Source organism: Gambusia affinis, linkage group LG17, assembly GCF_019740435.1.
Source record: "Gambusia affinis linkage group LG17, SWU_Gaff_1.0, whole genome shotgun sequence".
In the NCBI taxonomy this organism is placed as follows: Eukaryota; Metazoa; Chordata; class Actinopteri; order Cyprinodontiformes; family Poeciliidae; genus Gambusia; species Gambusia affinis.
This window is the reverse complement of record NC_057884.1, coordinates 17,064,697-17,092,433: the sequence shown is the minus strand read 5'-3', so window position 1 is coordinate 17,092,433 and position 27,737 is coordinate 17,064,697. Positions and strand designations below refer to the sequence as shown.

At 34.3% G+C, this 27,737-nt stretch overlaps 1 protein-coding gene across 1 annotated transcript in view; it reads left to right on the top strand.

The window, feature by feature from the left end:
* LOC122819532 (matrix metalloproteinase-17-like) overlaps nucleotides 1–27,737 on the top strand; it is a 146,693-nt gene that overhangs the window by 10,360 nt on the left and 108,596 nt on the right. The gene's annotated exons all lie outside the window — the stretch shown is intronic.

Here is a 27,737-nt window from a genome sequence, read left to right as displayed (position 1 = left end):
CAGATACTCATTTGGCAGCTACTCAATCTGGATTTCATGATGAATCACGAGAACATGTATGCTCCAGCACAAAGTATTGTCTTTCTGGGACCAGCACTAGACTATGTTCAGTGCCTTTCTGTCAGTGAACATGCGGGACATGTTTATATCCTGCCTCACTACGTTCCACCTGCACAAATCTGTCCTTTTCAGGCTGTGCTGTATACTACTGGGATTGATAGTTTCTACAATACTTGTTGTCCCACTCAGCCATTTGCACATAAAATATATTCTGCACTAGGTAGCAATGCTGAGACTGTCATGGTCTATGGAGAGTGCTAATCATGGCAGTGTGTGGTCCGACCTTGGCTCCGTTGGACGATTCGGCAGCAGGGGATGCCATTAAGTCATGAAGTAACATATAACGTAACCCTTTTAGGTCTTGCCATGAAAAGGTCACATGTTTGTCAGAGAGGGGAATTTATGAAAGTTGCATAAGGCTTTATGCTTTACAAATAAAGTTTACTCCATCTCATTGCATATTGTTAGAGTTCATTTGGAACTGTATGTAGAGAACCTCTTTTGTTTGTATTAAATTTACTAAAATGCCCTAATGGTTTGCTTGATGATGATCATAGATTTCAAGGTGTTGAAAACCCTTCAAATGATGACCAAGTTGCATGCATAAAACATGTCAAAGTTTAGTTGGTGCTACTACCCTGACTCATTCTTATTCTGCCCTCCCAGCTTTCCTTGATTTGACAGGGACAAATCATAATTGCCTGTGGTTGCATGGAAGAGCAAATGGTTCCTGCTTCAGAAGTCTCGCAGCATCAGCTTTCAATACAAGGTTTGGAGGACAGAGGACCCACAGGAAAAAATTTGATATGCTTCAAAGCCAAGACCTTGGCAAACAGCCACAGCTGGTTTAAAACTTGTCAGTAACAATATTGCCTGGAGACCCCGATGGGGGGTATTCTCTAAGCTGATTTAAATAGTAAAGCTAACTTGTCATTTAAAAAAGGGTTGTGCAGTGTTTTACACCTTTGATTGTATTTAAAACTGTTTAATAGTATTTGTGTTCAGGTGGGAGTGAATCTCTGCTGAAAAAGCAGATTAAATAATTTACTGACTGACAGAAATTGGTTAGGCTAAGAAATAGTTAAAACAAACAGTTGGACACATCCATCCATCCATTTTCTATTTTTGAAGTGTTGCATAGTTGTCCACCTATAAACCCTTCACTTGATTAGTTTAAAGCATTATTTCCTTTATTAGAATAAGGTGATTTATGCTGTAAAATATTTTCAAGTAGGGGAAAAAATATTATTTTAATACTGTGTCCCTTTTTGAAGCCTTTGCCACCCAATCATATCCAAGGATACACATTTTAAAGTCAATTTCATTTTGGCTACAATAGTTTTGAGACAAGAAAAATTACTATTGAGTTATCTGGAAAGTATTCACAGTACTTCAGTTTATCCATATTTGCTTAAGTGTCCAGAGCCTTTGCCTAACACTTTGTTGATCTACCTTTGGCAGCAATTGCAACCTCACATATTATGTTTAATATAATGCCACAAGCATGACTCAAATATCTTTAGGCAGTTTTGCCCACCCCATTCTTCATTGTACTACTTCTCAAACTCCATCAGATTGGATGGGACACATCTGTGCACAGCCATTGTCCGATCTCTCCAGAGATTTGCTCTAGGAAACGTCATTGTGGTTCCAAACTTCTTCCATTTCCAAATGATTGAGGTCACTGTTCCAATTGGATCTTCATAGCAGCAATCATTTTTCTGCATCCGTCCCCAGATTTGTACCTGAAGACATTCCCTTGTCGGAGGTCTACTAATTCGTAATTCCTTTGATGTTACGCTTTTTGTTTGTGCTCTGACAACTGTGGGACTTCATAAAAACAGGTGTGTGCCTTTCCCAATCAAGTCAAATCAACTGAATCTATGACAGGTGAACTCCATTTAAACTGTAGAATCATCTCAAGGATGATCAGTGGAAGCTGCTACGTTTAGAGATCCATGGCAAAGACTATTAATTCTTACATAATGTGGTTCTACTTTTAATAAATTAGAAAAAAGTTCAACATTGCAAAAAATATGGGATATTTGTGTGTAAAGTCATGAGGTAATTGACTTATATTTTCCCAGCATTGTGCTTTTTCTGATACCTTCTTTTCTTTCACAATAAAGCATGCTTCAGCATGTCATACTGTGAGTACTCGTGTTTCCATTACAAAGTCACCGCTGGGTCTTTGTTACCTGCTGTGTGTGAAAAACTGACAGGCCAGACAATGAACCAGGTTGTATTGATGTCAGTGTTTTTTTTTTTTTTTCTTTTGGTGCCAAATAACCTTTTTAAACCTTCACACTAATGTAATACAGATATAACCCTTGCTGGCATTTTGCATTGTCTATGTGAGAGTCTCGCTTTAATTTCCTCCAACATTTCAAATTTAAAATGGCATTTTAAAAAGCTGTGTGTGTGTATATATATATAACAATTTACCCATACCTTTACTGACTGTTATACAACAATAGATCTGTTTTGGCTATGAATAATTATTAAGTACCAGAGGCAATTATTAACAGAGTTGGTCATTTGAGTCAAAATTAATGAGTTAGGGAATCTCCTTATGTCAAGAATTAATATCCAAGCAGCTCCCAGTCTCTGTTGATATGAATATCTGCCCAGTAGGTTGTGGCATTATTAATCAAATCAAAATCAAATTTTATTTGTATAGCGCATTTCAAAGTGCTTTACATCAAATCAAATACAAAAACACAATGCAACATAGAATCGACAATAAAAACACAACATCAAGTCAGATTCCGTCAATAAACTTGCAATTGATTACATTTCAAATACTACTCTAAACAAGTGGGTTTTTAGTTGAGATTTAAAGGAAGTCAGTGTTTCAGCTGTTTTACAGTTTTCTGGAAAACGGCTGAAACACTGACTTCACTCTATTAGAGAGAGAGTGAATTGAAGCACTGGCATTCTCAAACAGAAAGCTCTGCACATGTTGACAGAATAAATACAACACACTTCTCTCCAAAATACTCCTAAAATATTTCAAGTTACAGTTGAAATACTCCAGTTAAACAATTTAACTAAACTATTAAGTAAAAATGATACGGAAAACTACAAACGGGTTAAAAAAAACCAAATGTTTTATCATAATTTGTTAATTAGACATTTTATTTCCTTTTATAGATTTTTCTTATTTATAAAATTACCTTTTTATTATTTTATACATTTTGAAAGTTAATGCATGGATCAGAATAAACCACCTCTAGAAAATTCCACAGAATATTTACCCAAGATCACATGAAAATATTAGAAAAATATCTAGTTTATTGAAGTTTTTCATCCATATTTTTATGTATTTTATATTCTATACCTTCAGTCACAGGAGGGCTACTCATGAAGTAAAAGTCTTGTCCAGCTTGTGAAGACATTGTGAAGTGCTCTATTAAATTCTTCCACAGAGAAATGATTGTATTTATGACTCTACCGCAAGTTTTTAATTATGATCCTAATACATTCTAAGCATTTTTAATGATTTTTACTGTAATAAAAATCTAATTATTTCCTGAAATAAAAACTTAGTGGTTCAAGAGCAAAATATCCAGGCTCTTTGAAACATGAGTATCTGCACTCAAGAGAAATTATTCTACAGAAGCACACATGTGGGAATTTGGCTGTCATCCAGATGTACTGATTTTATTTTATTTGCTTTTTGTTTAAATTGCAAATTAGCCATCCAAACATAATCCATACTACAAATGCATTTCTAGTTGTTGCTTTGGAGTAGCCCTATGGAGAAAGTGTTTGTTCTTCATTAAACAAAGCTTTGCCTTGATGTGACGAAATGATTTTTCCCAGTTACTTCATTTTATTTACTCTTTCATTTACAGATGGCAGTGTTAATCCTCTGTCAAAGATTAAATTGTGCTGCAGTGTCTGGTCTCTGCCAGAGCTGCTAAACAGAGCGTGCTAAAGAATTTGACATCATGATACAATATATTTTCTCACAAGCCTTTAGGAAAGCACAAGTTGCATTGTTTCAAAGTGATTGATTCAAATCTAACATGACTGATGTTTACTCTGTAGTCTCCAAAGCAAAACATGCCACCTACAACAGTCAATTTTCATATAAAAATGAAAAATATTCACAATAGTAGCATGGTATTTAACAAAAGACATTTTTCTTCAGATTCACAGTCTATTGAATCATGGATTTTAGAGAAATCAGTAGTAGTAACCCTGGTACGACCTGATAGGGGAGGATAAAGCCGGAAGTCATTAACATGAAACTGTGCACCCCTACAATGAAGCCAACCCCTTGATAATAGTGGCGTCTGGCTTGTAGTGCTGTTTGTGGCATCAAAAGCTGACGGTTCAAACGTTGAATCAGAGAAGATAATTTAACGTGCCCCCAAACACTATGCACACTTGCATTTAAAAGCCTCATGCTTTGATTCGGATGTTGTCCTCTGTGCTTGGATTCTCCCTCATCAACTGAAGTTGACTGCATTAACTCTGATTCCAGCAACAGGAAGATGAGAAGTTTCTGGAAGGAAACTCTGCGATGTCATAGGCACCTTTAATTACCCTGGGAGAGATGTGATGGGTTGAATGACACTTGCATGTCTGTGTGGCTTGTTGAGAGAGTTTTATAAAGTGACAGATCGCCTTTATGACGCTTGAAGATGCAGCAGAGAGTTTTGTCACCATTTTATGTATCAAACAGCAGTTGACATCAGTGGTGGACAAAATACTAAACTCTAGTATTGATATTCTAGGTCAAATCTTACTCGACTATAAAGTAAAATTCGTTCAGTCAAAGGTTAACTCAGTACTGAAGTACTTTTAAAAATACATATGTATTCAAAAGTAAATTCAAGTATGCAAAAGTACAAATTATGTTTTGTAATATCGGTACAGTACTGTATTGTTTTGAGTGCTTCTACAGAACCTTGCAACTTGCTGAAACCACCTGATGTATTGGCATATAGAACCTCTCCTGCAAAAAGTCTGCAGTACTTGTAAAATCTTCAGCATAAAATGCAATGAAAAAACAACCCATTTATATATTTTTATTTGACATTTCAAATACTTTATTTTTCTCCCCCACCAATGGCAACACTGGTAACTACAAGTAATACCATAATTAAAGAAACTTACAAGCATCAAACATTGAGCTAAACCTGTATAAGCTGGACACAAATACAAACACAAGACATTATCTGATTTTCTTAAGTTGATGTAGTCATCCATGTGATGGTACATAAATATTTCAGATTAAGGCCATGCCATATTCTGCAAGAAGAGAGAAATTTGTACTTTTCCTCAAAGTGGTAAAAACAAGAACAAGGTTCCTTCCAAGGTGAGCGTTTTATTCTTCACAAGACCAGAACTTTTGCTATGTTGATGTAGGTCTTTACCACTGCAGCATTTGTCAATCTAGTAGTATTGTCCACTTCAAATTTCATACCAGTTGCACAGTAGTTAGACATCATACAAAACAAACTCTTCACAACTGATTTGTCAAACTGCAAGATGTCCAAACCAGGGCTGGAAGAAGCAAAGTATCTTTACTGTTCAATAGTTGCCTCAAATAAGAGTTAAAAATGTAGTTATGTCAGAATTAAGCAGCTATTGGACATCAAGTATATAAACATATGCCAGTTATAATTAAAACAGTTACATTTTCAATACTTCGTTTGTAGTAGCCTTCCAACAGCCTTTTGTGCTGTGGACATTAAGCTGTGATTCTGCAACATATGTTCAAATCACTTTGCTGACAAATATTAAATGAAACCGGCTGCACAGTGGCACAGTTGGTAGAGCTGTTGCCTTGCAGCAAGAAGGTCCTGGGTTCGATTTCTGGCCTGGGGTCTTTCTGCATGGAGTTTGCATGTTCTCCCTGTGCACGCGTGGGTTCTCTGTGGGTTCTCCGGCTTCCTCCCACAGTCCAAAAACATGACTGTCAGGTTAATTGGTCTCTCTAAATTCTCCCTAGGTGTGAATGTGTGTATGACTGGTTGTTTGTCCTGTCTGTTTTCTGTGTTGCCCTGCGACAGACTGGCGACCTGTCCAGGGTGAACCCCGCCTCTCGCCCGGAACGTTAGCTGGGGATGGGCACCAGCAACCCTCCCGACCCCATTAGGGACAAAGGGTGTATAGAAAATGGATGGATATTAAATAAAACCACTGACTGAATATTGTCTATTTTGTGATTATTTATTATAATTCTGCAAGGAAAGTGTCAGTGGAAAACAGAGTACATCTTTGATGATTTTGTTGCCAAAATCATTTTTGGCCAAAAAATTACTTGGGCCATTATTTTTTGGAAGGTGTCATAAATATTGTTTTAGCTTTTACATTTTACTTCAAATAAATTTATCTTGCTTTAATGTAAAGGTATCTCTGCTTATTTCTCCCTTTAGTCAGGTTTCTTTTTTTGTGTATTCTCCATATCATGTAATTTCTATTCTCACCCCCTCAGCAGTTGATGTTTATGGTTAGGAGTCAAGCTACTGTGTTCTGTAAGTATTTTGGGAAAGGGTTTCAATTTATCTGGTTTTTGCAGACAGGTTTTCAGTGGCAAGCAAGCTGCTGATATGCGCTATGTGTTGGTACTCAACTGATGTACAGAGAAGGGCGGTTTCTTAGCTTTTGCAATCAACTGAGTTTGCCAGCAAGGTGACCAAGCAAACAGCCTGCAGTGCTATGTTAGTGATAAGTACAAAGCAGCTAAAGAAATGCAGCATATTCACTGCCAGCATGTTGGGGAAGTTTTGCTAAGATACAGCATTGTGGGACACAATATAATTAGGTGATAATTTCAGTTAAATTTGATTTCCTTTTTTTTATTAAAAATGTGCAATATTTTATTTCAAACCATGTTAAGGGATTGAAATAGAAATTTGAAGACACTTTTCCCATAGTCTACAATTTTTTAAGAAGAAAAAGGGAATTCTAAACAACTATTAAACTTTTTCCATTAGTAATGAATGTAGAGCTTATAGGGATCAAGAGAGACACAATAATGAGACCTGGATTATTGAGAATGCTGTAGTTATCCACCTCAGATATTTCCATCATAAACACAAATACAAAACAGTTAGTAGGTTTCATTGTTCAACTTTGAGGCTGCTTGAAATTATCTTAAAGTAAATAATGGGAAATGTTGGCCTACCAGTATCACAGTTTTCCATATTTATAATGTTCAATTTATGTGGATTAATTCAAATCCACAATAAATTTGCATTGTCTGCTTGGTTCTTGATTTATTATTGATGCACTGAAACTGTTTGTGTAATAATAATTCTCACCTGGAGAATCAAACGGGAAAATAAATCAATAGAATCCACAAATTGACACAGACATTCCAATAGTTAGTTTGTGTGCATTTCTAACCTACTTCAAGGTTTGCACAAGAAAACCAAAAATCATTTCAGTTTGCAACATAAATGCAACCAAAGAACAGCAATATATACACCTGCCATCAGGGGAAGGGATTAACCATCAGCAAGGTATAATCCCCAATCATCAGCATGCTGAGCACTTAACACAAAATATGGCCTGGTTTTGCCCGTTCTGAATATGGTAGGATGAAAAGCCCAGACTGTGACATTTGTAGGATGCTTTTCTCTGCAAGAGAAAATCACATTTGATTAAGCAGACAGTTTCAGAGGCACTCAAAGAACATAGAGGGCTGCAACAGAAGACGGAAAAGGATTGAGAGGCCTGAGTGACCAAAGCAAATTTCACTCATGGATGCCTTTTAAAGTGGAAGTGTGTGTCCACACAAGTGTTTTTGAGAATTACCACAGATGCCTGTATCTGCTTTAAGAGTGTCATTTTAATGTTACTTTGCACTAATAGCATTTGGCAGATAAAAATGTAACCTTTTCCTTCAATTTACCATCCAGTCCTTCTTTTTTATGTTGAATCCTTTCATGGCTCTGTTGCCCATGGTTTCTCCTTCAGACAAAATTGTGATTATGACAAAATTAATTTCCATTCTGATCTTTCAAAAGTGTTTTTTGGTGTCATACCTTTGAGTGATTGTCATCTTCTTGAGAAATTCTCCACAATTATTCAGTAGATAACTTCTTTCTCTCACTGTATTGCATAATATGTCAAATAGCAGCACCAAATCCACCAAAATTAGATCAGTGGTTTACTCAATTTGAGAACATTGAGCAATTACCTGTTTATTTCATATATTACGTCACCCTAAAGTTATTTTATACATCCATCCATTTCTATTCCTGTCTATATAATACCTATATATAGATGGGATCACTTATCTGGAGTTCAGTCCTATCAATACATTAAAAATGTTTGTGTTTTTATTATTGTAAATTTATTTCTGGATTACTAACTGTTGATGGAACTGTTGTTCATGTGTTTTAGCTTACTAATGTTATAGTATTAAGTACTTATAACACAGAGAATTAATATTGACCGCATCAACATTATCCAAAGTAGATATAATTCTTACGAGACTCTTGAAATGAAATCAACTCAAGATGTTTATTGTAACACAAGTAATCAGGTAAAAAAACCCAGAAAACTCTAAATTTGTTTATCTTAATTACTGTGCAGTAAACTGGAAATGGAATAAGTACTAAATAGATTAAAAGTGAAATTACAAAGAGGCTTGGAAGGTCGGCAAACTACCTGATATCCAAACCAATTTAGAAAGGGATTATGTTTCCTATTCATATGAAGTAATATCAATGTAACTTCAAGTGTGAAGTAACATGATGGTGAAATTAAAAGATTACTTTAAACATATATCTGAAAGTGTATGAATAATTTTGAACTTAACTGTATTTTTTTTTTTTTTTTTTTTTTTTTTTTTTTTTTTTTTTAAGAGCTCAAAGTAGTTGGCACTTTACATAGTACTAGATTTATTGCTAACTTTTCACTAACTCCTGAGGACTAACTTTGCATAGTCAGCAGAAACATGATTACAATAGGCCAGGATATATAAAAATGGCAGCATTAGTAGCATAAAAAGTAAGTAGAATTGGTCCAAGCCTTTATGGTTTTCAACTGACTCAAATGAATCACAGATCAATGCACTGAGCATCACCAGTAATATGCAGGAGAACAGAAATACCCAGAAAGAAAACACTCTAAGGGACAATAAGTTACAGACGTTCTATTTAGTACAATGATTGTAAGATGGAGCCCCTGAGGTTGTAACATAAAAAAGCTATTCACCAGATTGTCTTGAATGAGCAGTACTCAGGACAATGCAAGGCAAGTCTTCACACACATAAAATCCTCTTCTGCAGTGATGTGATGATAATGATTTTGTGTAATATTAGATGGAAAATTGGAAAGCAGAGTATATTGTAAGATCTAGCGTATGACTGCAGGACACTTTTTCTGTTATGTTGGCCAGCAGTAGTTGAAATGAAGATATCAACAAAGGCGTGCATTTTGTATGTGTTGAATCTATTTGGAATGAAATTGGAGAAATATACTGCAGGGGATTGGTTTATTGCCAAGGCTGATATGACGTGCAAAACTTCTGCTTCAGTTACTACACATTCCTCCTCCTCTCTCACTAGTTGGCAGATTGTTTTCAGGTTGTTTTCCAGATGCATAAATGCTAAATGTACATCCCAAAACACAACTTTCATGGTTTGCAAAGGAAGAATGTGAACTTAGAATGAAAAATCAAACATATCTGTGAAGATTTATTTTTTTACATTTTATTATGAGCAAGCTGAAATGGAAAAAGCAGCAAATTAAACGGCATAAAAACACATTTTCATTTGGATGGTAGGGTTATTTTTTAACTTGATTTTTAGATATTTGTGTCGTTCTCTGACTTGCAGACTTTGACATTACTTAAAGCAGTTTCATGACTATGTGTGTAAGTTGCTTGCCACATGGAGTATACTTGATGTGCTTTCTTAGATTTTTCCAGCGTTCATCTTGCCTCAAAAAACTAGTCAGGCCAGAATCTTTTCATAACATCAGTTTACAATTGTAAGGATCGCTTTGTGCTGAATGAAAACGACTCTTGTTGTAAAAATCTGCCAGACAGCTGATTGTCTCAAGGTTTTGGGATGAAACAAGAACACACTGTACTGTTTTCCCCCTTTAAACATAACTCCAAATGTTTGAGAATATAAAAACCAGCACAATAGTAGGTGCAAATAAAGATTTATGTTTATTCACTGAGCAGTCGGGTGACAGTTTTGACATCCTATCAAGCTAACTGAACAATCTAAAGCTATGCTCACACATTTATTCACCTTCATCATTATCTGATCATGTCTCATTAATATAATAACTACTAATGAATTTTCCTCATTCATTTAAACTAATGGTGTAGTTGTAGAATTCTGACATATCTGTAAATTATACAGATTACACAGAATGTATCACAATCCGGCTGCATCTCAATAGTATTGAAAAGTGAGTTTAGAGCATAGGGCAGCCATTGTCTGGCACACCCTAATACAGGCATGGTTTATGTTCTTTGAAGTCTACTATTTTCTGCCACCATGTTGATGAATCAGCTCACTGTCATGTTTGGTACAGAGTCAAAACAGATGGTGGGTTCTGTGCTGCATCACGTCATAGGAAGCACACATTTTGATGCTTCCTTTATAGCTGTGTGGTCTGAGTCCAGCGTGAATATGGCCTAAACCAGTTCAAGTGAGGATTGGAATATAAATATCATGATGTGTCTGTAGACAGAGTGGTCTCAAAGGTCACATCATAAATCACATAGTTCTTTGGAAATATTTCTTTCCATCAGTCAAAAATCTGCCATATCTCTGAGTTTGTCTTTCAAGCTGAAATTAATTCACTTGTGAGCTTTTTGCTAAAGCTGTCAGTGACCTAAAACACAAATGTTCCCATTAATGTACTTATTTATTCCCATCTTTCTTCATGACCCAGTTTTACTAGTTCTGTCTTTGAAGTCTGCTAGATTTGGTTTCAGGCTCAGTGTTGCTTCTTTTAGTTTGCTTACTTTCTAACAAGAACCTCAGAGGCACTTTAGCACATACACTTGCGTAAAAACCCATAAAGTGTTGTAAAATTGAGGGCTGACCCTCAGTTCACATGACAGACCTCTTGGTCTCAATGGAAGCATACCAAAAACACAATTCCAGTCAGTTAAGAGTTTGTTAAATCAAAGAAAAAAAGTTAGAAGTTCACTGTTCTTTTTTCCATTTAACAATATAACATATTGGCATTTATAAAAAGAACAAAAAGTTTATTCTGTAAATCTTGAGGTTGTTCTATATTTTTCATGAACATAAAAAAAACTTAACTTTCAAATGAAACGAGGACTTGACCCGCTAAGAAAAAGTTTACAGAAGGCTGTATGCTGCACTAATTACTGAGCCGAACCTCGGAGGGTTTTTAATTAGTTTATTTATTTCTAAATGCCGTTGGAAGATTTAAGAGGCCTCCCTTTAACTAGCCTCTCTGACCTAAATTGAACAAATAGGGAAGAAATTTGTCCTTGGAACTACACACATAATTGATGAAAAAGTATTTCTCCCAACTAGATACTGCAGTTGCCATATATATATATATATATATATATATATATATATATATATATATATATATATATATATATATATATATATATATATATATATATATATATATAAAGCTAGGGATGAGTGGCAAAATTTTTTAGTTCAACATGACACTAACTCACTGTTATATGGGTGTAATCATTATACATTTCATGTAACCACCTGAAAAACAAATAGAAATTAATTAAAAGTATATTTACCACTACTGTAGTCGGTATTGGTTGGTATTTCATCAAGCAGCGCTTCAAAGGATGGCATGGTTAAGGTGTCAAAAAAAAATGTCTGTGCACTCAGTTTGTGGTTAAAATAAAACCACTTGCATGCACTTCAACTTCTGTTTTTCTCAATTCTTTTCCATCCAGTTACCAAAGTGATGTAATTCAAATGTAATGTAAAATGCAAATATTTTTCCACTGTATCTTTTTTTTAAAAATGGCTTTGTGGAGACAATTTTGTGTTTACTGCTGTTTCTTATGCTTAGCACATGCATACAGGATGCTGTAAATTGTGTTGATTTGACAAGAGCTGATGTAATAAAAGGGTTACATTGCTGTATCATTTGACACAGCCTGGTTCCCCTTTCTTGCTTTTGGTTAGCTTGTAATGCATCTACTCAGAGGCACTAGAAACGGACTTGGCACAAATTTGTGTGCAGAAAAAAGTTAATTAGGAATGTAGACTAAAACTTTAAAAATGTTTATTTTAATAAAGTTGTCATACTTTATTACAATAATGTAATATTGAGTGATGGCCTCGTGACAGATTCTGGTGAAAAGCTTGATTTTATGAAGTTGGTAGTAAATTCATATACCCAGAATTAGCTAACATAATTTCATTATACCTTAATAGTTGTAAATTAAATTATCTATAAAAGGAGGAATCTGAGTTTAATTTTTAGTGATTATGTAAAAACCCAGTTCAATAAAAAAACAAGGACATATGAAACAAATGTTATTAAATATACATCTGTTATGCTTTCTGCATATCTTTACACTCCATAGAATTTCACTTAGAAGATATAACATTTACGTTAGAATAACATATTAAGCTATGTCGTGGTTTAACATTTAATATCTCCATAAAATATATTGAAATTTGTGGCTGGAAACTGACAAAATGAGGAAATATTTGTATAAGTATTTTTTGCAAGGTATTGTACATGAACACAATTTTCCAGAAATTGCAGGCAACATAAGAACATGACAATGAACACGCACAGCCTTTTGTAGCCCATTCATTCCTGTTTTTAACTGATGATAATTTTCAGAAACAAACGGGTTTTCTTATGCAAATGTCATGCAGTGTAATACAGCCAGACTTCACAGTATTCAGATGTTTGTCATTTTATAAGTTTTTTTTTTTTGTCATTTCTTTTATTTCACTTTTTGTGAGACTTCTGGTGTATAAATGTGTTGATTGTGCACTCCCATTGTATTTGAAAATAACCTCTTTATATCTTGTTATTCTGAGTGTGGATCAGAAAAATACCCTGAAACAAAGTCTTTCTTCACTTGTAAATGCCACAATTGTGTGAACAAGGAAGAGAAAACTTTTGAGATTTTTTATAATGCCCTTTTGACAGAAAATTACACGCCACATAATTTTTGTCAGATCTACTGATTTCCAGTCAAAACCTTATTTTCTTTAAGCAGAAATTACTAAAATATTTTTTTTGCTGAATACACCTATGTGTGGTATACAGTTGCAATGAAACCAGGATACTGTATATCCTGCTTCTATATGTGCAAAACATGTAATTAGAGGTAGAATGCTGTTATCTACATGTTGTTACAGCATAAACACTGGCTAACTTATAAAAAAACAAACAAACAAACAAACAAAACGTTTGTAAAATGAAAACTCTTGGGTTAACTAGACCATTTATTCAAGTAAAAAGATGGTTCACTTTCTGTTTCTACAGCTGTAATTATGAGTCTGTGAAGTTTGAACTCCCAGGATCCTTGTGGTCTGTTATGTGTATCACCTTGTTTCCTTGTTTTTTTTCTGTGATAATGCATTGGTGTGAGAATGTTGCTGGTGAAATGGCTGCACCCTTTGCCTGTTATAACTTTTTATTCACTGTCCTTTGGGATAAATTGTCATCCCTACACAGGCAGCTTCGTGCAAAGGCCTCAAGGTTTTGGCAGGCTGCTTTAACATCTTGACACAACTCAGCCTGCTAATGAACTGCATTACAAACCCACAGGGCAGCACAGACGCACAGGAAAAACTTGTTTCCTTCTTTTTGTTTCTTCAGAATTAACTTTTTAATTGATAATGGATAAATTGCTTGGGTAAATTAAAGTTTTGACAGACAAATAAATTAAAAGAAAAAAATAGGCTTTATTTAAATAAAAACAGAATCAGAGTCGCATTCTGTTTTGTTTTGTTTAACCCTTGACGTTTCAACATATTCCTTTTTGGACTCCTGTAGGATCTGACCAAGGTGAGTTTGACCATTAAACAACTATATACATGGCTGGGCAAGTTTTATTATTTGCTTAGACAGGTATTGACATAAATCTTACCTACTGACCCCAATCAGCCTGTTATGTGGAACCGAAGACAAAAAGTGTCCTCAATGAGAGATCTTGAGAACTGCATGTTCTTACTTAATATGTATTCACAGAAATAAAAATATGTTTTCTCTCAGTTCCTCACACTTTGTGATAATGATAGGTATGTTAAATATGACAATTTAACTTCTATATCTGTCACAAGTGATCTTCTTTAACCTTTCATTTGTCAAAAGCCCATTTTATCTAGAAATCTGTTCTAATATTTAAAACATATTAGTCTGTACTGTCTGTAACTTTGTGGAACTGCCTGATATTTATTTAACCATTTTCTTTAATTTGCCTACAAAGGCAATTTTTTTTTCCTCTTTATTTTGTCAACTCTATCTCTTAGCTTTTTTTGTCCTATAGACCTCAAGATTGTTTAACTCTCAAAACATCTGAGTCAATCTGCTAAAGCAGTCTTGCACAGGGCCTCAACCATCCTGCTTTGCTCAAACACAAAAAGCCATTTCGTCTTTGGGGTCATGTGAGTGCGAATGCTTGACAGAAAATGGCATAAAAGCAAATATTTCCCCAGGTTTTGGCTATGGTCTGAAACCTTTGATCAACTGATGAACATCTTCTGTGAGATGAAATGCAATTTCCAATCATTTGCACACTCTTTTGATTTATTTTTGCATCTTTCTTCCTTTTGAATTTTGAAACTCTACTCTATCTACTCACTACCCAACAACATGAAATGCAAATACATGAAATTGACCTTGTGGTTGTACAATTTCATTCAGAAGTATACATGATGATGGATGTTGATAATGATGTCTCACAAATGTACTTGATAAGAAATGTATTCTCCTCATTTGTGAATATCTAAAAAAAGCTTTATATGCAGAAGCCAACACAAGGAAAAAGAGAAGGAAGATGTGACAGCAGCTTTAAATTTGAATTCTCGTTTCAAAGCTATTACGGAAACAAACTGCTGAATCTCTGATTGTGAGAAATAAAGCCAAAGCCTGTTCTTGATTCAGTTTATTCTTCTGATTGTGCACAATTGCAATTCAGAGCTCTCTATTTTAATGACATTCTGGTTTGATTATGAGGTCAGTGTGTGATTCTTAGATGTAAAGCATTTAGCTGCTTTGAATTAACAGAGTCTGTCAGACTCAGCTAATTAGTGAGTTATTAAAATGGGGGTGGCAGTGCTTTGGCAGGACTTCACAGATTCCGGTCCTTTTGGTTGTTCCTGCTTTTGGCAGCAGCTGTGTTTGTTTTTGAAGTGGAAAGCTAAAGTATATCATGACTTTCAGCAATACATTGTTTTAGTATATTAATCTACATAGCTGTGTTTGCAACATCTAACTTCTGTTAGATGTTTGCAACCGTCTGTGATTTTTATAAATAAATAGAAAAAATGTTTAAAGCTATTGTCAGAATTTTACATTATAACTGCAGCAAACAGCTGCAAGAAGCAGTAAGAGTAAACAAAGAAGAAGCATGTTGGTATACACACCATGGTCCTTTAAGTAAATGCAGAACCCACTAACCTCCTAACTGCAGTGTTTGTCTTTTGCCAAATAACTCTAGTGGGAACATAAACATTCTCTTTTATATCAACTGCAGAGTGAGATTGTCAGCTTGGCCCCCGAGTCCATTATGCATAAGCCTAATTTTCTGAACTGCTGTGCAGAACCTGCAACATCTGCAGTGAAACATTTCAGCTTCACTAGTAATGGAATTTATCTGATTCTCCTTCATCTTATTATTCTTCTTGAATTAAAGTAACTAGCAAATTGTAAAGTAGTTGGTATGTCATGAAGAGTCTGCGTACTAAGCAGGAGTTGGAAGATTTGGAAAAAAATACTCCCATACATGAATAATTTTGATCAGACTTGTTTTATTTAGCAAAGACAAACAAAAGACAACAAAATGGGAAGCAATTACAGTCTTGCTGCCGAAAAAGCTTGTGATTCAGTTGATAATCCTTTTAGTATTATTCAAGTTTAATTTTCATGGGAAATTTGTTAGAACGATAGAGGTTATGAATGATGTCAGATTCAGGATTAATGGTGGACTGTCAAACAGACTTGAACTACAACAGTTGTCCACAAGGATTTCCCACGTCTCCTCTTTTATTTTTCATAACGCACAAAATCAAAACACTTCATATGAGGGTGTTGTGCAGTAGTTGTGTAAAACATAGCAGCGGGAAGTGGATGAATGTGAATATTTAATTGCACAACTTGTACAAAACAAAATTCTGTCACACTTTATAAACTCTGCATGTATTTTTTATTTTTTTTTACAACATGTCTGTTCACCCTAAGAAAGTCATGTCAAGTTATTGATTCACATGCAGTTGAGGGAAGGAACGGTAGTCAAAATGTTGATATTCAATCTGTTGTTCATTTGGCTCTGGTACTAAGGAAGAAACAGGTTCCTGCTGGAACTTGTTCAATACAGAGGTGAGCATTTGGGGACAGTTGGTTCTGATCTAAGCAATTAATATACTCAAGCAGTTAGTTTCTACTGACACAAATAGGAAAGTTTAAATCTTTATTTTTTAACAGCGCCATACACTCAGCCTTGTGTTTTCTTCCCAAGCCAGACTTCACCTGTTTAATCGCCACAGAGCAGAGGGACTGTTTTTTTGGCTTGTGAAAAGAAATGTATGCTATTTTATTTTCACATACATCACAAGTCAAAGATATTTAAGAAAATAATCAATTTTCTGTTTTATTAGTTATGTTCTGCTCTTGCATAAGCTGTAAGTCATCATTCATAAACGGCATTAGAGTTTCTGTTGTACAGGCTAGGCTCTACAGACTCTCTTCCTATCAGAAAATGTTTTTAAAACTTACCTAGAGCAATAGAAAACTGATTATTTATTTATGACTTATGCTTTTCAGAGTTTTAGGTTTTCTGGCTCAAGTATAAACTTTGACCTTCACATTTATATTCTGCTGTTAGTCTGTTAGTCCTGTCTTGAAAAGATATATATATTTTTTTTGGTGTTTGGGGATTTTTTATTTATTTATTTATTTATTTATTTATTTTTTGTAATTTGCAGGATTACTTTTAAATATATGTAACATTATTACATATACATACATATTTGTTTCACCTTTTGGGTTTTAGTTTATGTGAAGCATTGCCAGGACGGCACCAGGCTGCTGTGCTGTGGAAATCAAAGTTTGGTCATTTGTCCCCAAAATAAAATTTTCTGTTGTTTATTTGATTGTCCTTTGACAGGGGGTGGATGGCGTTCACCATGGAAGATTGAGGAATGGAATATGTCCAATACGCAAGTCAATAACTTCAGATTTTTTTATTTATTTTTTTAATCACAATTAGGGCTGGGCACAATAAGGACATCCTTCAACCTCCCCAGTTTAGAGCTTGTTTTCTTCTTTGGGTTTTATTTTTGTCTTCTAATGAGCTATGACAAATGCCTCTTAAAAACCCACTCTCCTTATCTATTCTTGTTACCTTTTAGTTTCCTTTTCATTTTGGGTATGCAATTATAAATCCTTTTATATATTGCTCATGTTCCTTGTTTTTAACATCATATTCTGTGTTTCTGTTTTTGCTGAACTCAGATTCCCCTGTAATATTGTTGAATGTTCTTTAAGATTTTTCAGATGGCTGTCTGTTCTCTCCACATCATTTTTCTTGCTCTGATCTTGTCTTTCCAAATTCTTTTGTCTTCCAAAGTTGTTTTTGAAGGAATTATGCATCTCAGTGGTATTTTAAGAAAAGCTCACAAAATGCCAATTCTTAGTTTATCCTTGACTCGTCTTCCTTATTGTTTCATTATCTCTTCTTCAGCCCAAACACAACCAGACTACACAAATACAAAGGTAACATAATCCTCTTATCCCCTCTACTGACACACAGTAGTGCTGTTTTCCAAGTACGGTTACTTGGTTTTCCTAAATGTCTCATTAGATATATTCTTAAAATTAAGCAAACTAAAATTAAATATAAATAATCATCATGTAAGCAGTTTTGCATCTGACTGGTTTGAATCAATAGTTTGAGGGGATCAATTCAGCAATATATTGTCCCAGAAGATGATGAATAAGTTATGAATCCAACAGAGTAACATTCTGACATGAAAAATGGCTTTGCTTCATCTAGGCAAATGTATTTGAAGAGTAGATGTTTATGAGTACCTCAATATAGTTGGAAACTTCAAACTAAACAAAGGACAGAATCAGTGTGACTTCCACCCTGGCAGTGAACTAGTGGTGCTGTGTGGTTCATTAAACTTTGGTTGTCAAATTTATATTTGTTGAATAAATCTAGAAAAGGCTTACAAAAATTGTCCTCCTAGTTGCATTGAGTGCCCCTTCTTTAAAGTGGCAGCATTATTGAGACACATTGTGCCATTGTGTAGCACAATCAATCAACTTTATCTTCAGTTGTTAAGAAAAGCTGCATATGTCTGACATAAATTAAAATATATGTATTTTCCATTGCAAACCTTAAAAATGAGTCTGTCTCTTTAAGAGGTTTCTGCTCTTTCTGCCTTCAGCACATCATCTATCAATGTTTCTTGATTAAGCCATTTACAGTGTAAGTAGGAGTGTTGTAATGAGAAGTAGTTGCTATGAAGAGAACAGCAGATGTGCAGTTTCTCCAAGCCTTACTTTTTGTTTAGGCTAAAATTTGAACATATTGTTCTGGGCTAAAGCACGTCCAAAAGGTTCAATGTCAGCCAATATAATTATCCACTTCTATAAATAGATTATAAACTATAATAAAATTAGTAAATTCATCTCCAAAATCACATCCTTAAACCTGCCTCAAATTGGTGCTACAGATATAAATTTTAATCAGAAAATTAAATCTCTTTACTGTCTTGCAGTTAAATTGATCCATTGTATTTTTCTTCTTGTTTGTAATTAGAACACAATCAGACATCCTTTTATCCTCAGTCATGCATGGATTGGCAGCAATTATTCTATGTAATTAAAACCATTTGGGGTTATACATTTAAAACTAACTGTGAAGCCTCAAGTTGACATCCCACCTCCCCTATGTAATGTGTGTATGTGACTGAAGGGAAAAGAAACGATGAATGTGGTTGCAAAAAGGTTTTTTATGTTAATATTTCACCGTCAATTTGGCCTAAAGGAAACCAAAATTTGTACCAATTATTCTCTATAAATTGTGAGAATAAGTGACATGAAATAAGTCTTTATTTTTAAGCTGACAGAGTTTTTATTTTCTCTATATGTTCACCTAAAAACACCTTTATGTTTTTAAAGAAATCAACATTTGGAGAGATTTAACTTCATCAGCAAAAATAGTCACTGATGGGCTATTTTCTATGTTCTTGGGAATGTAGTCTACACAGAATCTTTTTGCTCTCTGGCTTACACAGATTAATCATGATGTGCAAGTACCATTTAAGAGATCAGGAGGAAATGGTCATTTAAGTTTTTAGATTTTTTTTATTTTCAGCGAACAGCTGAAAGAAAGCCATTTCAACAAAAGGCTCAGAGATATTTAAGAGTGATGTATTAGAGCTTGTCTGTTTCATTAGAGGAATCTGAGCTACTGAAGGCCTTTAAATAGTCCAATCCTTTTTTCTGTCCTCTAATAACAGACCAACGAGGGATTTAATGTCTGACGTGATGTCTGTAAGCCCTTAAAATTAGAGACAGTCCAGTTCTTATTGAATTAGAAGTCATAAATCTGTCAGATATAATCAGCTGGAAGTTTAGAAATTTCTTACAGGCCAAGGAATAGGTTGGCAGGAGGAGTTATAACACTCCTCCTGCTTATAGGAGGACGTCTAAAAGACGAAAATCTGTCATGGTTTGTGATTCCATAGGTATAAGCTCAGAGAGATGTAATAGAGCGTATAAGACTGATCATTCATCCTCAGGGATCTTTAGTCAAGATTAATTGTCTCAGGTTTACAGGGAGAAGCAATATCAAACGAAGAGACAGACCTGATTAAAATCACATTTCAGTCCAGCAGGGCTGTCTCACCCAAATTACTTCACATACATCAGTTGCTTTAACGGCTTCCGAGTGAGCAGTTTCATTATGCAGCTGAAAATATATTTTTTTCTGTGAGGGCATGAAGTATTAGACCAGTAAACTCTCAGAAATTCTATAGTAATATGGAGAAAAAAAAAACCAAGCTGTGCTGTGTGAGTTTTCTGGTGTTTATTAAAAAGCATCTGTCTAAGGTCTTGAAGAAAAAAGGACAAAGCAGATCTTGTGTGTGTTGTAGTTTTTGGCACGACTTGACTAAAATGACACATAATTTTGAATAGAAGAAAGTCAAAATATTTAAAACATCAAACTATCATTTTTAAATCCATTTGCTGTTTATTGGTATGCATTTTTCAGATTTTGGTGTCAAGGAGTTCTCATTTATTATAACGTTATCTTTGCCAGTCATTCTAAAGTTGCTATTTTTCTTACCTATGATCAGTACTGTTTGTTTATTGAAAAAAACAATTATTGAAAAAAACTTGTCCCTTAACTTATTGATAACTAAATATAAAAGAATTAATAATGCTTCTGTAATTTGCAACATTTTGCCTCTGGTTTAAAGTAATAAAGGTCTGAATGCTAAGTCAAAGAGTCAGCGTTTTTACCAAACATAGTTCAATGTGACATGCTGAGTCAATTCTTTAAAATCTCAATGGTTCAACACGGGGACAAAAAGAAGATTTTCTATATTTTTATCTCTTTATATGGCTGCAAACAAAAAAACACTTTCAAAAATGGTTTAGGTCAAAGTTTTATTAATAAATGATCACAAATTAAACTTTCATCCATCTTCGTGTAAGATTGCAGCATGTTATGGATTTAGTCTTCTTTGAGTTCAGAAACCATTTCAGACATTTCTGCTGTTTTTTACAATGTTATTCCAGGAACTCCATATTGTGGGTTTTCTACTGTCTGAATAACTTTGTCAACCTAATAAGTCACTTGGTTTTGAGAAATTTCAAATCTACACTGTATCTGTGCATATCTTGAGTTTTTCACATGAAAAGTTGCACATTTAAATTCTGAATATGCAAAACTCTTTCAGTTCTCCCATCTGCAAATTAGATTCCACTTGCTCTCCTCCCATTTTTCCCTCACACTCATTTCCTCTCTGAAATTCAAGCCAATTTGTCATTATCAGTTGGATGTAATTATGCATATTTAATGGTGGCATTCAGATGATCCTTTGAGTAAATTCTACAAATGGAATCATTTAAGTGCGGGATTTCATAACACTTATGAATGTGTGAAGTTGCCAGAAATTAAGCAAACTGAAGATGGAGTCACTCTTTTCCTCTATCTGCTAATGCGTTTCCTGATCCAGATATCCTGGGGCTGCTTTCATTTCTGTTTTAACAGATGGATCTCTCCTTATCTCGTCCTCTTCTTGCAGTTTCCACTTTTCTACCTCTCCAGTTATTGATCTCAGATTATTTTTTTTTTTTTATGAATTCTTTTTCTGTAGTCTATTTCAAATGAGCAAAGGCTAAGCATTATAAAAAATAATATTGTATTTTTTATGGTTAGTATGCAACTCTTTTTTTTTTTTTACTTTTTTTTTTTTACACACACTGTTACATTGGTTGTTTTTGCTATTCCGGTCTTGTAGTTCATATTCCAGATTTCTTCATAACGGATATACCACAAACCTAGTTTATTTGGCAAATTGATTTACTACCAGAGGATTACTTTTTTAGTAAATAGTGGCTGTAACAGAATATTAGCATTACCAATTGGGGAGATGATATCTAAAATTTTGTGAAATGTGAATATGGATTCATTAAATGATTCATTACATATATGTGTGTGTATCTATTTTTCTTTCTTTTCCTTGCTTTCTGGTCAAATTGACAAGTTTACATGGTTTTGTGTTCAGACAACAACAACTGGGTTAAATAAATACTTGAGCACATTTTCACCTTCTCTAACTCATTCTCACTATATTGATTTCTGCCCACAGTTTCACTAAGTCTTTTCAGATAAAGATAAGCTTTTGTTGTGGCAGATTATTTTTGTCTAATTACAAGTGCACATCTATCTTTACAAATAATTAATAGCTTTGTAATAATGTTTTGAAAAATATATCTCATAACTGTCTAGTCTTTGAGTTATACTGAAAAACTGTCAAAGTAACTTGAGACAAAACAACAATCACTGTCTTAATGTGAAATTCAATATGTTTGAATGCTTGCTTTATTTTCTGAGATGATTTGACTGAAATGTTTTTCCTCACCACATATCCTTGCTGCTGTTATTTTGACTTTTCCACACACACTCACTGGTGGCCTCAGAGCTGACCTGTGGCATCATGTCTGGAATAAATTGTGAAAATTCCTCTGCACCAACAAATTGAATCTTGGATTGAATCCATCTAAATCACAATGTGGCATTGTAAATCAGTTCAATCTCACATTTCAAGCATGTTCGCCATGTCAAGTTTGAAAATTAATTTGTGAGCCGTCAAGCTGGCAAAGACTTAGACGATTTCTGAATCAATCTGGTGAGAGAATGGAATGTAAATATGGGTGGACTATTGTACCGATTATATAATACAAAATCCTCCAAAATATATGAGATGGCTTTAATGCAAAACACATTTATCATTATCACTCGGGTTCAAAAGAACAAAAAGCAAAATATATTTAAAGTTTGGTGTAATCTGAAATGATCCTCCTAATCAAATAACTAAAGGTCTTTGAAATTAAGAGTCACAGTGCTGGATTACTGCGATCAGACAATGTAGTGCAGCAGAAAAGGTTTTCTCATTTGGTTGCTAGTCATTGTTCAGGGGAAGCTTGAAGACGTATAAAGCTGTCATAGTTTCTACATATTTTTTCATATACTTTTAATTTCAAAATTATTGACTACTCGGTAATTATTGACTGCTCAATATAGCCTCAAATGCTATTATTTCCAGGGTTTCTCCTTGATCTTTAAAAAGAAACACAAAGTGCCAATCAAAGCCTCTTTGGTGTGTCTGCAAACTACAGTTGCTCAGTTCGGTGAGTTATAACTGTCTATTTGGAGGTTTTTTTCTCATTCAATCTTAAATTATACAAGTAAATTCTCATACATCATGTGTTCTCTTGTTTTATATTTGTTGTGTTGTTAATCCAATGCAAAAGGGTTGTAATGTAACCTTTTTGTACATAGACTATGTAATCATTGTAGCTAGGATTTAGTAGAGTCCCATCACTCCTCAGCACCTTTGTAGATGAAAATATGTACTTTTTGTGAATTTATATTCTTTTAAATTCCTAATTAAAGCTTTATTTTACTATTATTGTCATTGCACAAAGGCAACCAAATGCTATTACTTGGCCACTGCAGCACATAGACACAAAGAAAAAAAAAAAAAAAAAAAACACAGAAAAATCAAAAGTGTGCCTGTACAAATAATATATTGTAAAATGTATACTGCTTCAGTTTCAGACAGCCTGTGTGTGGATGGGGGGGGGGGGGGGGGGTTTGATGCTGAGCAATCTGATGGCCAATAGGAGGCAACTATTGTGGCTGTTCTACAGTGGATGCTTTAGTAATCAAGTTTGTTCTTTAGTTCTGCTAAATATATAAAAATAAATTTATGGTGTTGGTATAATTGAGTATAGATATAATTTCCTAAATATTAATGTTTGTTTTCACTCAGAAGAGTACCAATTCATTTTTAATTTGTAAATGCACAGTCCTTCATTACTTTGAACACTTTATTCAGGACTTATTTAAAGTTTCTGACATTCATGGGATGCATTTTTGTTATAGTTTATAAGTCGTGATGGCAAGTAGGATTAAAACCAGATACTTGATTCATTTTTCCTGAACAGAGTCACCCTGCCAAGTTTATAACTCGGACTTCATATATCCTTTTTATTGCAATGTCATGAAGTTTAATACTCCCATTCAATAAATGCCTTTTAGACGTTTTAGTTAATGAGGTTCATTATAGTATTTCTAAACAGAAATACCAAACATCAGCAGTATTTTACAGCCAATGTTTCCTCACAGTCCTGCAGTAAATGCTCCCAAAACCATTATCATGATTATGTCTTGATAAAGGCCAAAGTGATGACAAACTAGTCAATAAATTTTAGACAGGTGAATTCTAAATTTTAAGAAATGTCACATATATAGCTACATGTTTACCTTTTACTAGATAGAAAGTTTTGTCAGCAGCTACATTTTCTTCAAATATGGTCAGATCATCAACTCTTATTACCATCTATATGCTAAGTGAATAAAGTGTAGGATGTTGAGACATCTGGCAGCAATTTAGAACCGACTGAACTCCTCCACTCGTTCCCCAAAGGCAGTGCTCATGAAGACAGTGACAGACTTGTTTCAAATCAAATTTTTCACATGTCCCTCATGAATTACTGTTATAAAAGGCGGAGGAGGGAAGAAAACTGCAGACGGAATTTTAAACATACATTTTCATGTTTTAACAAATGGATTTCAGTTGTCATGCAGTTCTACACCACTAGAAATATACATTTTATAATTAGCATATCACATTTCTGCTGACATCTAGCCTCCTATACTTGCATTGCAAGCTCAAAAATTTATGAAATGTACTTTATTGCATTTAATCTTTCTGTCATTTAGTAACAAAAAGTTGAGCATATTTGTGAATCACAGCCAGATCTGTGATTATCTTTACATTTTACATGACAAAAAACTTGACTGAAGCAGAGATAGTTTAGATCAAAGTGAACAATAGAATCTGACAGATGGACCAGTTAAAGTCCAGAAAATAAACCCCACTGAGAAGCTGTTTTAATTTTTAGTTCCTAGTGATGCATCATTGATAGAGAAATACAAGTAATATCATGTGCAGTGGAAGATGATCGAATAGTAGACTGGCTAAAGGGGGCTGATTATAGTTCCAAGAAAAACCTTACAAAGTTTTATTTGAAGAAAATATTGAAATATGTCATTTTACTTCATTATGCAGTACTTTACATTGTTCTACAACACAAACACTCAATAAAATACGTCAAAATCTGAATTTGTAGCATGATGAAAAATCGAAGTGTTCAAGGGGTATGACTACTTTTATTATTGTATATTCATTAATCAGAATATAAGTCAAACAAATCCCCCCTTACAATTTTGAAGCACTTTTCACAAGAGCACAAGGTCTAAGAAGCTACTGCAGCTCTGAATGCAGAGTCCCTGCAGTGTAGGTGAGAGTCCAAAAGGATTTTATACTCCAGCTGATGGAGGTCAGCAGAGTGTGAATACAGAGTCTGCTTTGGGCCCCAGCAGGCTCTTAGCAGCAGCCCCTCTGTAAACACCGGATCAGCTTTCTGTGAACCAGATGGAATTCAGAGGATATTCTCTTTTGGCAATGGGCCACAGCATGTGTTGTAGTGTGTGTGTGCGAGTGTGCGTGTCTATGTTTGTGTGTTGGGATTATACCCACACTTCCCTATTTGTGCCTGGACCTTTCCACTTGTTTAACTTCCAGCTGCTCTGTCACCTTCCGCTTAGCTTTGGTTAAATCGTCTGTTTTCACATGAATGCAAGCTTTACGTTTCCTGTAGCTGACAGGCGACCAGACCTCTCTTTATTCAGAGGACGTTACTTTACATGTGGGTCATTTTGTTCCGTACGCAGCAGGAGTTTCTACATGCTTCAAAAATGTCTTGTTCTCAAGTTAAATTAAATCTTTTCTTTTTTCTGTGGCACTGTCTTGCTCAGAGTGTCCTCTTTGTCCTTGATTTCATACACGAGGTTCAGATGAAAGAAAAATTACCTTTCATTGAAGTGAAAACTCTGCTCTGTTTTCCTCATGTTGGTCCTGATGATTTTTCAGAACATTTTCTTATTTGGCTTAATCAATATCTTGATAAATGTGGAAGCAAAATGGATTGAGAGGAGGAAGAAACTCCAAAATACCTCTTGGAGAATAAATACTCTTCAATGATACAAATTATTAAAGTCTATTTATTTTTCTCCAATTTTCTTGTTTTTCTTTCATCGTGTTCTTTTTTTTTCTTTCTTTTTTTTTTGTCTTTGAAGTCAGAGATCACTCTGAAAATAGATGAAATGAAAGGGTTTTTTTTTTTTTTTTGCTTTTTTTTAGGTACTGCATGCATAGTTAGTCATGACTAAACCCTTAAGAAAACAAAATAAGGACATACTACATACAGATATGCCAGCAGGTGGAAAAAAATATGTTTTGGATAAAAAGATTGTTTTGTGTCTGGACTTAAAAAACGATAATTTATACAAAAAGATCACATTTTTCCTGGAACATGTCCATGGTAGTCAACATAACTTCTGTCACACTATCGTTGAGTCGATGCTTAGTTTGGCGAATTTGTCCTGTTGACTCACAATTAGACAAACTAGTGCTCATTAGTCAGTCAACATCATTTGACTCTAAATTGCTCAGTAAACGGCAGAGTTCATTGTCAACTCTATAAAAAGTATATTTCTGTCTCAAGCAAAGGGAAAAAAACACTTTCTCACATTTTAAAAAAAAGGTTTTGACACTGCATTGGAACTGATGCTGCATCTGCATGTTCCATCATCAACAAAGTAATTGAAGTGATTTTCACTTTAATTGCTCCTTCTAATCTTCTTTTTACTGCATTTCTGTTCTAAAAAATATAGAACAGAAATGATTCCCCACATGTGTGTTTATTGAATCCGACTCTTAAAAAAAGTAATAGGAACACAACAGTAAGGTCAGAATTTGGACTCCAAACATTTCTGCAAGGCTGAAAGTTTCTCTTCTCAAATTCCTTTTTTTTTTCTTGGATGTTTCTTTTACTTGTTATAATAAATTGGATTCATCTGTAGCCTAGAAGTTTGATCATTCCTTAGTGGTAAAATCCTTCATCTGCTGAGTGTCTGACATATGTTTGGGTACAGAGAATTTTAAGTAGGGTAAATAATTTATACACCACAGAGCCTTGGATCCTACCTAAAAATATGTCTGGCTTTCTTTCAGAAAATAATGACAGTATTTTCCAAGATTGCTTAAAGGACCCACTTATTTTATTTTTATTTTTTGTCTTAGGGTATAATATCTGTTTCTCTCTAGTTTATCACAGTAAACAAATGTTTATCATTCAAAATAGACTACCATCATGTCTTTGTTTTTGTTTGTAACATTTCAGTTACTTGACTACTGCTCAAGATTTCCTCAAAATTGATTGAACAACCAACTGCAAAATTAAGACCAAGTTTTACTTTATCATTGAAAAAAATGCAACACTGCATTTGCACAGTGGTCAAACAGGACAATTCTCTTGGAAAAAAAATTCTGTACAGGGAATCTGGTCAGAGCTGATGGATCATGGTTTAGACCTAAAGCCAATTGATAAATCTGTGGTCTATAGCATTAAATCCCCACCCAAAATATACGTTGAAGTTTGTGACAATTTTCAAGTGGAATTTTAAAAAATTGCAAGGTACTGCAACTATTGAGTTGTCCGCTCTCTGATTTACCTTGAATAATTGTTTCTTTAATTTTAATCATTTGTTTGAGATTTTAAAAAAGAACGACTTACATGAGGCAGACTTCTGTAAGGTTTAGAATTTTAGAAATGTTCCTATAATTGATTATTTATGAGACAAAAAGTAGGTTTTCACTCTGAAACTTGTCATT